This window comes from Balearica regulorum, chromosome 13 (genome assembly GCF_011004875.1).
Source record: "Balearica regulorum gibbericeps isolate bBalReg1 chromosome 13, bBalReg1.pri, whole genome shotgun sequence".
Classification (NCBI taxonomy): Eukaryota; Metazoa; Chordata; class Aves; order Gruiformes; family Gruidae; genus Balearica; species Balearica regulorum.
The window spans coordinates 9,271,184-9,286,107 of NC_046196.1; positions in this window are offsets into that span (position 1 = coordinate 9,271,184).

A 14,924-nucleotide genomic window follows, 5' to 3' on the forward strand; every position below is an offset into this window, starting at 1 on the left:
TATAATATCAGCTATGCTGCATTTGTTGTTGATATGCATCATTTACTGATTTTTTTTTTACACAAAACATTGGTGTAATGCAGGTTGGCAGAATGCTTCCATCTTTTTATATAGTTACCAGTGTGAATTGTTTAGAATAAAAAAGAAGAAAGGCTACGAGGAAGGATAATCATTGATAATATTTTGCAGTAATGAGATAATCCATTTGTGGTTTTTACAGGCTGCACATAAAGCATGTCAAAAAATGACATTTCTGGGGAAAAAGAAATTAATATGTGGCAACAGATGAATCTTGTATCATTTTTATTATGAAAAAATTAAAGGTCTTTTTTTAAAAAATTGAAATTTTACATAACTTATAATGTTATATATATTTTTAATGGCTCAAATAGAATAATACCAGGAAGAGCTGGTAACATGGCTAAGATTCCTCATTTATGATTGTGAATAAGAATATTGTACTAATATGGTTTTCAAGATAGGTGAGGGGGTTGTTTGTTTTACACAAAGTAGTCAGCATCAGATTTACTACTGTAGACTGTATCACATAGTATAAGAGGAAGCAAATTAAGGGCAGCTTTCATTTAAATGTAGAGATTTAAGGAAGGTTTTGAGCGTCATTGGTTTTGATTGCTCCTGTTGTTTCTCATTAATGAAATTTCACTAGTTGGCACTGAATACAACTTTTCCATAGATTGAGCAGGTTCATCCAAGTTCATTTTCTGCCTCTGAAACATTTCAGGATACTAGTCTACTTAGATTCCACTAAAATTTATAGCTCAGAATAAGAATAGTATTCTATTGAGAAAGGTAAGTTTATGTCTTTAAGGGAGACAGAAGCATGTCTTCCCAGCAACCTATCCAAAACTTCTGTCCATAAATGCAAATTTGAAATTGCACTAACTATCACAGTGAGATGCCTGGAAGCTATATGTACATCTATAGGGAATATCCATTCACTTTAGTGTTTTTCTTTTCACCTTTCCTGTCTTATTTTCTACTTCTTAAATCACACTATCACAGACCAATCCTCTGGCTTCTCCTGTGAGTTTTCCATTACATTTTAGGAGCCAAGTTAGTTGGTATAAATTGTGGGTGGAAAATGTGAGCAGACTGGATACAGTCCTCTCTTACTCTGCACGGGATTTGCCATGTCACTCAGCAGAGACTATATATAGTGTGTATTATTTACTCTTCCATGGGACGTAACGACTAAATTGCTTATATCTGCATTCATAGTTCAATAAATTTACAGGTGGTGGGAAAGATCTTTACCCAGAGTTTGGCTCACTCCTTTACAGTAATATGGACTAGCTATGAAGTTTGTCTCTGGATTCACCAGGTCCAGGGATTTGGGTTGTGCCCATGTTACCTGTCTCTTCTCTTTTCCTCTACAATACCTAAGATAAGATGGAGCCTCTTTAGTGAGCCAGATTCCTGAAAGCACATTTTAATGTTAAAATAGTTTGAATTAAAAATATTTATTAATACTGAACACATGTATAATCTGCAAAGCAGTGTAAAGTCTTTAACTTATTTAATTCTCTCTATTTCTCTCTGATAATGAATGAAGATTACTTCGACAAGGGACTTCTGATCTAGGTAGGTTGCTTAAAATTGAGAAGCAGATAGATCAACAACCAGAAACATTTATGCAGTCACCATAAACAAAGGAACTTGTCCTATTCTTCCCCAAAACAAAGCTGCTGTAATCAAGGATAAACATCTTTTTTTGCATGCTATTACAGTCAATAGTGTTTCTCATTAGGATAGGCAAATAATTTGTAATGGGTGATTCTTCTGCTTTATTTTTTGGTAAGCGATCCTTGTAGACGCTATGGTGATTTTTCCTCACACTATTCATTACGGGTTGAGGAAACAAAAAAAACCCCAACCCCTCACTCATTGAGTTGTTGCTTGAGAAAAGCCTGATTCCTACCTTAACATTTGTACATCTTGAACTATCCCTGGTGCTACCCAGAAACCTTTTCAAACTGAGGACATTGGTTATTCATGTTCCTCAGTGACAAATTTTTAGATTTTTTTCCGAGGTTTGGTCAAGAAGAATTGATCTTTGACTTCAGTGGATTTGGAAGCTAGACCTTCCACAAACTCCAGTTGCAAAGAACAAGGAATTAATGGACAGAGGAGAAAGAACCTCTATTTGCTAGGAGTCTATCCTAATTTAAATAAGCTTGTTGGCAGTTTCAGTTAAACTGCATCTGCCTATGCCACATGGGTTCAGTGAAGGAAAGAAGAGTTTAGCCGTCTCACTTGGGCATACTTCATTAACAGAAGTCAAAACCTTGTTTACATAGAAATCAATCTGAATGATGATCTTGGATTCAGTGGATGTAGGAATTTTTATATAACTTGCAGAGGGACTGATCAGGTGTTAAATTCAAGGTCAGGGGAAAAAAAAAAAGTATGACTTTATAATTAAGATCAGAATAAAAGCTAGGCATACTGTTCTGGTATGTACAGTTGCTTGATACACTAGTAGCTTGTTTTGCTTTGAAATCAAATTAATTGTCCTGTGCTGTATTCCTGTTATGTGATCACTAGATAAATCAGTTTATTTTGATTACCACTCTGAAGGTAATTAAAAGATAATCACTGTGTCACAAACACAAGTACCCAATCCTGCCAAGTAACAAGCATAAGAACACTCTGAATGATATCTTTATAATTTTGTATTAAATCTTCCAGAGTCCTGCCCGCACCTCAAAATATATTCTAAACCTCATAAGTTCTTTTGGGCTCCTTAATGCAATGGAATTGGGTGTGTGGAGAAAACTAGTAAGTTTCCAGCTATTTGCAGCTATGAGCTTCCATATTTCTTATGTAAATGTCATAATGTTGCTGAAATATTTTGAAGCTAATGAATCAGCTGTATGTGTCAAAGTGCTACTCTGGAGAGTATTAATGAAGTGCAAAGGACAAGACAAAAAAAGTTAAGAGCTGCATAATTCTCTGTCTTTTCTGTCCTGCAGGTGCGCTGAGGGCTCCTTGAAGTAGGTAAGGACTTTTCCTCCTTAGGAAGTATTGCAGAACTACATAGTGTACAGCAAATAAATACATCTAACAGACACTTCCAGGTGACAACTATTAGGCCGTTGAAAAGGCATAGCTAAAGCTCTCTGTGCATCCATATAAGCTCATTTTACTATAGTGGCATTCTTCCCAATTCCCTGATTAGGTCATGGTTTAATCCACTCTGCAGTATTTTACAGTAGCTCAGGCTATACAGTCTATTGGGAATGGGCAGTTGTTTGAGCATATGCTGTCCATTGAAACTCCTTTACAGGCCACTGAAATGCAAACACCAGATTATTCTCACATGCCCATCTTAATCTGGAGATCTGCAGGAAGCAATGGAATTACTATATAAAATACAACTACATAAATCATTAATAACCATATACTGTAGGGAATTGTCCTAAATGGACTGGAAAACAGTATGTGAATACATTTTTTTTTTCTTTCATATGAAGGAGTACAGTCTGTCTCTGAGAGAGTTAAAGAGCAAGAGATTAAATAATGATGGAGCATCAAGTAAAGACGGAAATAGGAATGTTGCTGACATAAACAATTGGTAATTCCACCTCAGTCTGAAATGATCATTCATTCATTGTTAGACACTGAAATTTTTAGGGATAAATAGTAAATCTTTCAAAAAGAGCTATCTAAATATATCTGAAGGTTGGGAGGCACCAAACAATTTCCCTAGTGAATTAAGTGTATTGAATTTATTCATGTTGTAATATTGATAGTGTAGCATCCTAGCTATCTTTGTATGCTTGCAAATACGCAGGGGATCACAAAGCTTATTATGTTTGCAAGAGTAACTTGAGAAATATGACATGCTTTAAATTAACTCTTGGTACTTAAGATCTGATGAAAGACCTAAATTCCTTTTTTCCTACTGGACTGCTGTTTGTGCTACTGATGTTGCCCGCTATATGTGTTCTTTCTGTTTCTGTACCTCATTAAAGAGAGATAGAGAAAATCCCATGTGATTTGATTACATATTGAAATAGCTTTAAAAACTTTTGATTTTACATGTAGAATGCTAGTCTTCATGGCCAATGCAAATTTTAGGAAATGTTTTCCTATCTGCTTCCAGTGACTTCTTATTAACTCCTGAAAACAATTAAGATAGTTCATCACCCACCACCTCAAGAAAAGTAATAGAATATTTCAACTCTTTGATAATATATTTACCTTGGTCAATGGCCAAGTAACTTACTAAAACGTTGTAAAGAAACTATAAACTCCACTTACCAATGAGCTACATGCATTTGGACCCCATCACATCTACAGAAGTACTAGGACCTAATGTTAGTGATGTTTCTGTTCTATATGAGAGGAATGCTGTTACAGATGTAATGTGCTCCATGAAAATTTTCAATCCAGAACAAGAGTTTTCCTGTCTAGTTTATTCCCAAATAAATCTTTCAGCACACAGAATCGTACCAGTTTGACTTTTCTAAAATGGATTAAAATACTTATCTGAAATGCTTCTGCCAAATTCAAGGTACTCCTTGTTATTGCTCCACTGATTGATCCCATTAAATAAAAGATAAAAGCTTTCATAATAGATCTGACATTCACAGTTTCTGATTACAGAAATGCTAGTCCCTAAGTGGGAGTCAAGAGACAGTGCTGTGTTTTTCTAGCATTGAACTGTAACATGGAGTGTTAACCAGCTTGCGACCCACACAGCAGATGTAATCACCAGCTATGCTGATGGAAGCTGTGTGATCTAGAAAAAGTCACAAGCAACTCTTTGATTTCACTTGAAATATCACAACCTGGCAGAGCTGCTTTGCTAATTAGTAGTCCATAACTTTGTTGTTCTGGCAGGTTCACAAGGTGCCAGCACTGGAGAATTCACTCTAGGAAAGACCTTCACTGGAAACATTGAATATGGGAACAGGCTATTATGGCCAAATAATGGCCAAGTATTTGCTTCTACTTACTCAAATGTATTAATGTGTACTCTGGACTTGTTTAATTCATTCATGTTGGAAAATTGATAAATGGTGTTTTCGCTACCTTTGCATGCCTGTGACTTTGACAGTGTAAAATTTTGTCCTCTATGAACTCTAAATAGAGATGAATGTAATGGTTTTTCATATTATTTCAATGGAACTAAGATTTATACCTCAATAACTTTGCAACATTGCAATTTTTATTTAAACAGAACTGTTGTGGAGTTACATGCATTGTCTATAAAAGATGAACATAAACTAATTCCAGAGAGCTACTGGCTCAATGGATGCATTTTCATGTATGAGGAGTACATAAAAGGATAACATCTTTGCCCACAATGCTTATTATACTTACTTGAGACTTGATGCTTGACCCAGACTCCTATGGCTAAAGGGATTAAATTTCTGTCATTCTTTTTGTACTTACATGGTAGCATGAAGGAAAGTTCTTTTCAAGTGCTGTAGCTAGCTATAGTTTCCTGGCTCTGAACCTAACTTTGAAGCCAGTCTACACAGCGCTCCAAGACAGACTCTTTTATGTATTTACATAAGAAACAGCAGCACACAACACCATGTACCTGGTCAGTGCTGAAGTCAGGGAGAGATGCTACAGGTCTTTTAGTCTTTCCAGAAAATAAGCAAACTATCTTCTGCATGTATGAGTATTTTTCTAGGATTACTAACACTGAGAGGACACTGAGGGTGCTCTCTCTCTTCCTCTCTGTCTTGCTCTCCCCTTTTATTTTTCTGCATCTTTTGGCCTCTTGTATTAGAAGTAGTAGATTTGTTTCGAGGTTTTGAGGTGTTTGTAGATTTTGAAATGTGAGAGAAAAGCAATGACTGTTGGGGAAATTTGTAGATTACTAGTTTTTACATAATTCATTTGATAGTTGAGTACCGGGCTTAATGACTGTGCAGTCTCATGGTCCCTTAGACCTGTTTACTAGAGGCCATTATTTCCTCTCCTCCTTTTTTCCCTATCCAAGGCTGCCAAACTTGGGGTTTTTTATTGCAAGAACATTTCTAAAATTCTTGTTATGTCCCTTTTCAGAGCAGCTGGCCTACAGCCAGCATACCATTTTCTGTCTTATGCCTGTTAACTTCAGTAACCAGTTAAGTTTCTGTGTAGAGGTAATCTGTCTTTTGTCAGTCCTGTTTTGTGTGCAGCTTGCAGTCAAGGAAAAAGAAAATTTCCAAGCCAATATAAATTGAAGGAAGATTACAACCACATATCATTATATTTTCCTTACTTCTATGTTCTCTGTGTACCAATCCATTAGTTATTAATATCCTTCTTGATGCATTGAAAGATGGGAAGACAGTGACTTGTGCAGCTAACAATGTTGCAGGTGCATTAGTAGCAGCAGTGCAAAGCTTGATCGTTGTCAATACAACAGTAACAAAATAACCATCCTGATTTTGACACAAAATTTAATCCTCTAAAATTCCACAAGTCCTAAATTCTGGATTTGATTTTAAATCTTTCATACAGTCACAGGGACGGACTCTCCTTGCAGCTTCAAAATTACAAAAGGTCTAACGATGCAGTAAACAACCTTGATTCTCACTCTCTCTCTCTTTCTCTCTCTCTCTGTACAACCTTTTAATGACTGTCATTGCTTTAGCTTCAAGAGGTTGTGTGATCTAATTAGGGCAAATTGAATAAGACTGCTTTTATGCTAAAGCGTGAGAAAGTTAATTGAAATCAATCCATGTTCAGTGAAAATGCTGGAGACATCACTGATAATTTAAAGCAATTAAAAGATGTTGTCCTGAAGCAAGGCAGAAACATTAAGTCTAAGAGCCTGTTAAAGAAAACTACCTAAAATATTTAAATGATATTATTCAGCTAAGATGGACTAGGGATAGCTGAAGCAATTAGAAATTGTAAAGCGTAAAATCAGTCATATGTAATCTTCTTTGAGCTATCTCAAGCCATTTGTTTTTTGTAAAGTAATAGATCTTTTTAAAAATCCTATTTGTGACATTTTGTGAACAAAGGTGTGCTAATGATATGAGGTAGTACACTTGCAAATCTCCAGTTCTTATTTATGGGCCATTGTGCTTTAAGAAAATAGTAAGCATTGAATTTAAATTCAAATGCATTTTCTGGATACATTTTAAATTACTTGTGCATAGGATGCAAAACATTGCATTTGGTAGATGTGAATGTTAAAATCCAGTCTTTCGGCTTTATCAAATTCCTAAACATAACAGTGTAAAGAGCATGATAGTTTTCCTTTCTGAAGTCCCATATCCATCATGGTGTACCTGTGAAGGTTGCTGAAGGGATGAGAATTCAGAGCTTCACAGTTCTGCAGCATCCTCATTTAGAAGTTTTTTCTAATACAACAAATAAGATAGAAGGTAAAGAATAGAATCAAAAAAACATTTGAAATATCTGCAAAAGGTCGTCTCGTTATTGTCTGTATTTGGCCTGTGGAACAGACATGATGGACTTGATTGTATCACTTCCCAACTCTAGCAGGACTTGTGCTGTTCATTTAGAAAGTTAAACTGCAATGACACACGGTAGTAATACTGTACAGACATGAAATTGTATGAAAAATTCATTCTATAAAATATACCATAGACACAGACTGAAAACAGCTAAAATTAATCTGCCAAATACTAGTAATTATCTTTTATAGTCTGTCATGGCTTGTACTTGCAGATTTTATATACATCTTGGTCTTGGCAGTTTCTTTCTTAGCCATAGTTAAGCATATGGAGGTTTAAAAGGACTGATTCTGAGTCAGTAGCACAATGGATGTGTCTTGCCAAGGGTTCTTAAGACAAGCATTTAAGATCATTTTGACTTGTTACATGTGTGTTCCACTCCCAATCCCTGATTATCCATTCCTGGTTCGGTTTTCTGTCCTGGGTCCTGAGTATGGTTTGTAGCATGTCCAATGGTCCTGATCATAGAAATGCACTGCAGTTCCCTTGAAGAGCATGGTGCATACGTGGCTTTCATCCAAGCATGCAGATTAGTATGGCCAACACATGGCAGAGGCAAGGGTGGCTGTTGAAAAGTGTACCTTCCCCATAGTGCACCTGCAAGCAATGTGGAAAGATACCACACATTCATGTGTTTGGATCCTTCAGAACATGAAGGGAACATAACATTTGAAAGACTTTGTACTTTTGATAAGAAATACAGTCTTGGGGTATATATCAGATAATTTCTACTAAATATGAGAGCTGTGTTAGAATTTGAGAGACGTTCCTTCTCTTTACGTATACTAGTGCCCTACTGCAATAAAGAAGGCTTTCCTCTGCCCTGTTGGAGTGAATGGTATTGCTAATGTTGATGGTATTGGTATTTTTCTTTTTTACTTTCTAGTCGTTCACTTTGTAGTCTTGTGAAAGGTAAGAATCTTGGGTTGAAGTGGGGCTTTTTTTGCTCCCCCCCCCCCTTTTAACTTTTTTAAGAGAGAGTATACTGCCATTCTTATGACTGGGGGGGGGGGAAGCATTAGACACCACAAGACTCTAAAACCGGAGCACAATTTATTATTTTTGTACCAATTTAACGATTTTGTGTGTGTTTTGTTGCTTGAATTGTAAATGCTTTGACTGTGCAATACTTTGTTTATCTGCATTCGACTGGAGGTAGAAGCAATAATGTTCTTAGTCAAAAATTGGAAGCAAGTTATTTTCTTTAATATCATTTGTTGATCTTCCATGATCTGTGAGCTGCATTACCACAGAAAATAGTGCCAACCTTTTGGTCACTCTTTATTGATCTTAAATGCTGAAGTTTCTGTGTTTTCTTTTTAGACCAAAACCCAATATTCTCCTTCATAATATGAATATTGTGTTATCTCAGAGGATACATCTGCTATTCGTCTGTACTATTGTGGTGCTTACAGGTTCTAACTGTGATTAACATTTCATGTGCAAAAAGAGATGATCAGAGACAAAAAAATATTTGCTGACCAGGGTAGAGAGAAGGTAGAAGAAAATAAATGTTTTACTCTGAGAAATGTACTGATTTGTTTGAGTCATTCAGGAATTATGAATAATGTCAGGAAATGAGACTGTAAAGCATCTGGTATTTGGTGCCTTAATCATAAAACCTTTCTCTCTCCCAAAATATTTTTGGGAAAAAAGTCCAGAAAGCTGAAGAAACAATTCTACTCCCCCAAAATTCTCAGGATTTCTGGGCATATAACATCTTTTAAAATTCCTGTATTTTTAAATATGTACCTTCTAGTAGCTCCAGAAACAAATAAACGAACAAAAAAATAATTTCTATTTCTAGACCATCTTCTGAACATGGAAAGTTAAACTAAGCTAGGATTCTACAAGAGGCTTAGCTCACTTCTCTGGACAGAGTATCCTTTATGAATTTTGAACAGTTTCGGTTAAGTCTCAGTTTAGCTGAACTGGTTTTCCCCTGTCGCTTCCTGTTAGTTATATATATCACCTCTAACAAGTTTAGTTTTTATGTGCTTTCATATTACACTACAAACTCACTATGAAAATGCCATGCCTTATTTCCTCTGCAAGATGTTTAATCAAAAATGACCCACAATTTCAAGCATGAATGCCTAACATCTCATTATTAACCACTGCCTGGGACATTTTATAATGTTCTAACCTCAGCTGGGATGTGGTGACAGAATTCGGGAAGCCACCAGTATTTTACAGTTTAGGTAAACTTTTAACTATTCTTATTATTTGGTCTGAAAAAGTATAGGGAAAGATAGCCTGGTCTAGATAGTTACTGTATAGCCACACCCTTATCATACTGTAATATTCAAGTAAAGCACCTTGGTTATTTTTGTTTGTTTCTTTAAATTTCCCTGGGCAATATCTTTTGTTTGATTGGAGCAGTTTATATTTTTACACACTGAGAGCAGATTTTTGTATCAGCAGTGAACTTCTTGATCTATATGACCTTGGTCTAATTTGAAACTTCAAGAAATCAAGTAAGAGCCAGCCCAAAGAAAGGACTCTTGAGTTAATTCACTTTCCCTGCTTCTTGACTTCTCAAGGGTTTTCCTACAAGGACACTTTCCAGTTAGTTCATGAATTTTTCAGATATCTTTCATCACTGACCTTTCACTTCAATTTGAAGAGAACAGCTAGGTCTGGGCAAAATGTCATTGCTACTATTGCTTTTTAATTTGTCTCATTTCAACGAAACACAAATATCCAGCCTTTGTAATTGTGTATATTCTAGCATGTTTTACTAATCTGGGAAGAACAATTTCCCATTTTAATCTTTAAAAATTGGATGTTTCTTTGCAAAATAAAGCTTGATAAATGGGTCAGGAAAAGTGATGACTAGATCTGAAAGTTATTTTTTGTTTTCCCATAGACCAATTTCCTCAAAGTCATTCAGGGATTGTTTTCCTTTTTGAAAGACTATGCTTTTGAGATTCATTCTTTTTTTTTTTTTAAGAATGCAGATTCTAACTGGGTGCTAACCAGCTAGCAATGATACACAGGCTATGACACCCGTCTTTTCTTAGTGTGCCTATGGCTTGGACTCAAAAATAGAGGTCTTACAGGTCTTAGGGGACAAGCTGTAGATGTGAACGTCTGTGAGAGTAAGGGCTTGGACTTGTCAAAGTACTTCACTAGCTCAGCAATAACGGTGGCATTTCTGAGGGGTTTTCAGGCATAATACCTAGGCATGAAGTGCACCTGTTTTAGGTGGTTTGTTCATAATAAAAACAGAGACGATGCTTCCACTTAATGATAGAATGAGCTGAACTGATAAACTGGTGGACAAATATGATGAGTTTAGTTCTACTGTCACGCTGGATGAGGGAATGAGGAATATTGCACAAATAAAACATAAAGCAAAAAATGTATGGCCATTCCTGCGAGTTGCAATTTCTTTGCCTTATTCTTTAGTACTGGGGTTTTATAATATGGCTGCTAATTAACTAAGACTGCAGTATACATCATACTGTTATGGAAATAATCATGTTTGTTTGGTCATAATAAATTATTTGGGTCTTAGCTCCACAATGACTAATTCTAACAACACGATCTCGAGACAGTGTTATTGTTTAAAACTTGTAACGCACTTATATTCTGGCAAGGAAGCATTTGTTTCTATATAGTGAACAGTTTGGTTTTATGAAGATTATTTTTTGGTGTTTTTTTCTACAGATCCCCTCTTTTTCTGCATTTGCAGAAAAAGTGCAGTTAGCTCTTTTAAACTTGAGTCATCATTTATAGGTTGCAAAGTGGGATAGTTTGGTAATATACACCCAGAAGCCGGTAATGTCTAAATTAATTTAAAAAATAAAATAATATATATATATATATAAAATTTAAAAATAGAGAAAAAGAACATGGAATCTGATCTGGCCATTGGTTATGATGCACTTAGAACATTTTGTTGCTACATTTAACATAACCATATAGCTTTGACATGCAAAGTCATGGCTGAAATTCTGCTGTGAATTATAGCAAAAGTTCATTCGATATTTTTATCTGTTCAGGGTATTCAAAACTGCCCAATTACGCTACATAAACTACAGAAAAATCCCACTGCTTGTATCAGATTATCTTTTTTGTTTATCTTCTTTTAGTTCCTTCAAAAATATTTTATGTTCATTTTGAGCATTTTGCAATGCTTACTGCATTTTTAATGGTACAGAGTTTCTCTTTCACTCACTGTCAATCAAGTATATATCACTTCATTATTTTATCCCTACTTAGTATGTTTTTTGAATCTTCTGGGTCATACTACTAAAATAATACTGAAATAAATGTTGCTGCACTTAACCCTTGGGATTAAAACCAAGCCATCAGCACAAATCCTGAGAGAGCAACCTTCCTACTTGGTGTTCCAGCTATGATCTGTCCTGTGGGCATGCCACGGGGAATTCTGAGGTCAGCTTTCTCTTACGACTATATGTAGAAAATTACGTGTCTACATGCAGGTTGAGGGAAATATTAAACAGAATGTCCTTATCCATTCTAATCTCATGTCCTCAACTTTCAGAAGCCAAACCTCTAATGCCTTTACATCATTTATGGAATATTTTTTCCTGTTGAAAAGCATTTTTTCCCTTCATAAATGTAGTGATTTGAGATCTGTTGAGTTCCAATCACTGTTTAAATAGAGAAAAATGTACCTTATAGGTATTTTCAAAGTAGACATGATTTTGAGTTTTGAGTCTGGATTTGATACTGAATTTGCACTTTTCTGAAAGATGGGAGTTCTAGAAATTGGGAATGATGTGGATTGCTCTTCAGTATACAGGCAGGGCATCAGGGAACTGTTAAGATTCACTTTTCATGCATGTTTTTTTAGAATTTAGAACAGTATAACAACATTTTTCTTCCAAAGTGTATGATGTGAGGAAAAAAAATTACTTATGTATGTGTATTTTTGTTTTTACATTTTAAGTGGAATCATGATAGTTTGAAAGTTTCTAAGCCACTTAACCTGACTGTTATATTATTTTTGAAATTACTAATAAGAAGGAAAAGCATGTTTGCTGACTACCTAATTTTTTTCAATTGCATTTTGCTTTGCTTTAAATATTGCTTCTGTTTTGCACTATGCTGTTTGCTCACCTAGAGAATTTTCATGGAATTTCTATCTTTCATCACCTAATTTTTGCCTATTAGGTTTAAACAAGATAAAACCATTCTCTGTGTAAGTGTTTTGGGGGAAAAGCTACATGAAAGTGGTAATGGCAATTATGGTAAATGCTGAACCCAGCATTTCTAAGTACTTGCCGCAAAAATGATACATAAAGTATTTCATTACAGTGTTAATCATATGGTTTATGTTGTTTACCTTTTGCTTATCAAAGCTCTTTCCATGAAAACAAAGCCACACAGAACTGAAAAAAATAGTAATCAGAATCACTGATCTTAAAGTTGCTTGACTTCTGCTGTATCAAAGACTACAAAGCCGCTTATCTGTTTAAATAAAATGACAACATGATGTTTGATTGCAGGATATCACATATGGGAGAAAAAGAATTTGAAACATTGCTTTAGATTGATTTTAAAATGCAGCATTTTCACTTGACATAAATTCTGGTAGGCTTAAATATGCTGCTTTGCACACCGGGCTGTGTATGAGCATTCTGAAGCATAATTGATGGATGATGCATATGTAGCTTTGGCATATTATTATGCATAGTCATTCAGTCCCTCTTGACACAATAATGCCAATTCTATATATACAATTAGCTTACTCTTTTCTACTTGGATCAAAGTGAGCATTTTGGTTTGTTTATATGTTATGAAGTGGCTCTTCAGTTGATGGTCACCTGTTGCCAGTAGTTTAGTAATGGAGTGTAAAATACTTTATTCAGAGTTGTCTTTCCACAGTGTCTCAGTAATCACACAGAAATTAAAAGGAAGTATGCTCTGATTTCTCCTGGAACTTATTAATGAACCAAATGATCGTTTGTGTGTTCTTGTGGAATCTTTAAGTAACTTATACATTCAAATCTGTTACACACTGGTCAAACTACCAAAGCCTGAAAGGCAGGCAGCTCCTTTAATATGAAATGTTCAAGCAGCTTATTCTTACTTTATAAAGGAGAAAAATCTTAAGGCACTCTTCTCCAGATTAGCAAAAGGCCTTTTGCTATCAGTTTGCATTGCTTTAGAGTTCATTCCTAACAAGCTTTTGTCCTTGCAGTGTATACCTACTAGCTGTCAGAAACCATTTCTGTAGCTTGTGAATTTAATCAATTCAGTGTGTCTGCTGAAAGTAATAAAACATCATTGAAATTCTGTTTTAAGGAAGTTAATGCACTAACTGTTTCCCATGCAGACAGCTAAACTGTAAGATATGGACCCTATACTGCTAGGCTTTAAAAAAAAAAAAAAAATTGCACTGATATCCTTGGTTGCACTTTAACTTATAGATTAATAGACCTTTAAATTTGAAACCAGCTCATCACCTTGCATTAAATGAAAAAAGGCTATATTGGACAGTTTTTAACAAAGGGTCAAGATAATCTTAAAGGTAGATAAATTCAGGCTGGAAGAGAAGAAAATTTCAAAACTTATATTCATGGGCAGCCCAAGGTCTCCATCTCTAAGATTTCAAAGCTGTTCTACCATCCCATTCATCTCTTGGGCAGCACAGTTTCTGTACAGGTATTCTGCAGCAGTTCTGGACTATGTAATCTGCTTTTTTAAGTTTGCGTGTGCTGTAAACCTGAACCTTGCCATAGGCAACCTGGAGGAGTATCTCAGCTGGTCACTGATCTTGAAGAAACTTGCAGAAAAATCTGCGCTGTTTCCTTATTGCATATTTGCTTTTCTTTTTTGTTGTTGCTTTATTAGTTAGATTGTACAGCTCACATCATGACATATATTAGCAAATTTCACGACCTAAAGAGGTGCCAGCTCATTTGTTTGTGAGCTGGTAAATATGAGTGGTTTTACTTAATAGCCTTAATCATACTGGCTGGAAATGCCAGAAGGGGAATTCTGGTAAACTCTAAGGGAAGAGGAAATTTTGAATTACTTTATCTTTAAGCTCATGTCAAAGTTGGAAGAATATCTCCAAAAGGCAATGATTGTTAACAAGCATTCGATTCTGAAAACCAGCAATGAAACAAATGGGTAAATTCTGGGAGGAAGTACTGACCGAATAGCAATATCATAACTAAAAAGCTTGCAGGAATTGTTTATGGTAGTTTTCTGGCAATCGATTGATGAAACTCTAGACTACAAGGATTTAGTTAAGGAGGTGTGAAAATAAATCACTGAGGCAGTGTCCAGCAAAATATGTTGACCTTTACACCAGTACACAAGTTGCAAATTAACAACAGTTTCAGTGGCAAGAGAAGTAGAGGCTAAAATACAAAAGGAATGCAAATGTGGGCAATGGAAAGCCATCCACTACAAAGTGCAAGTGGCAATCAATAACTTCTTAACTAGGTGAGAGAGAAAATAACTCCACATAGTGTGTCGTCAGAGGCT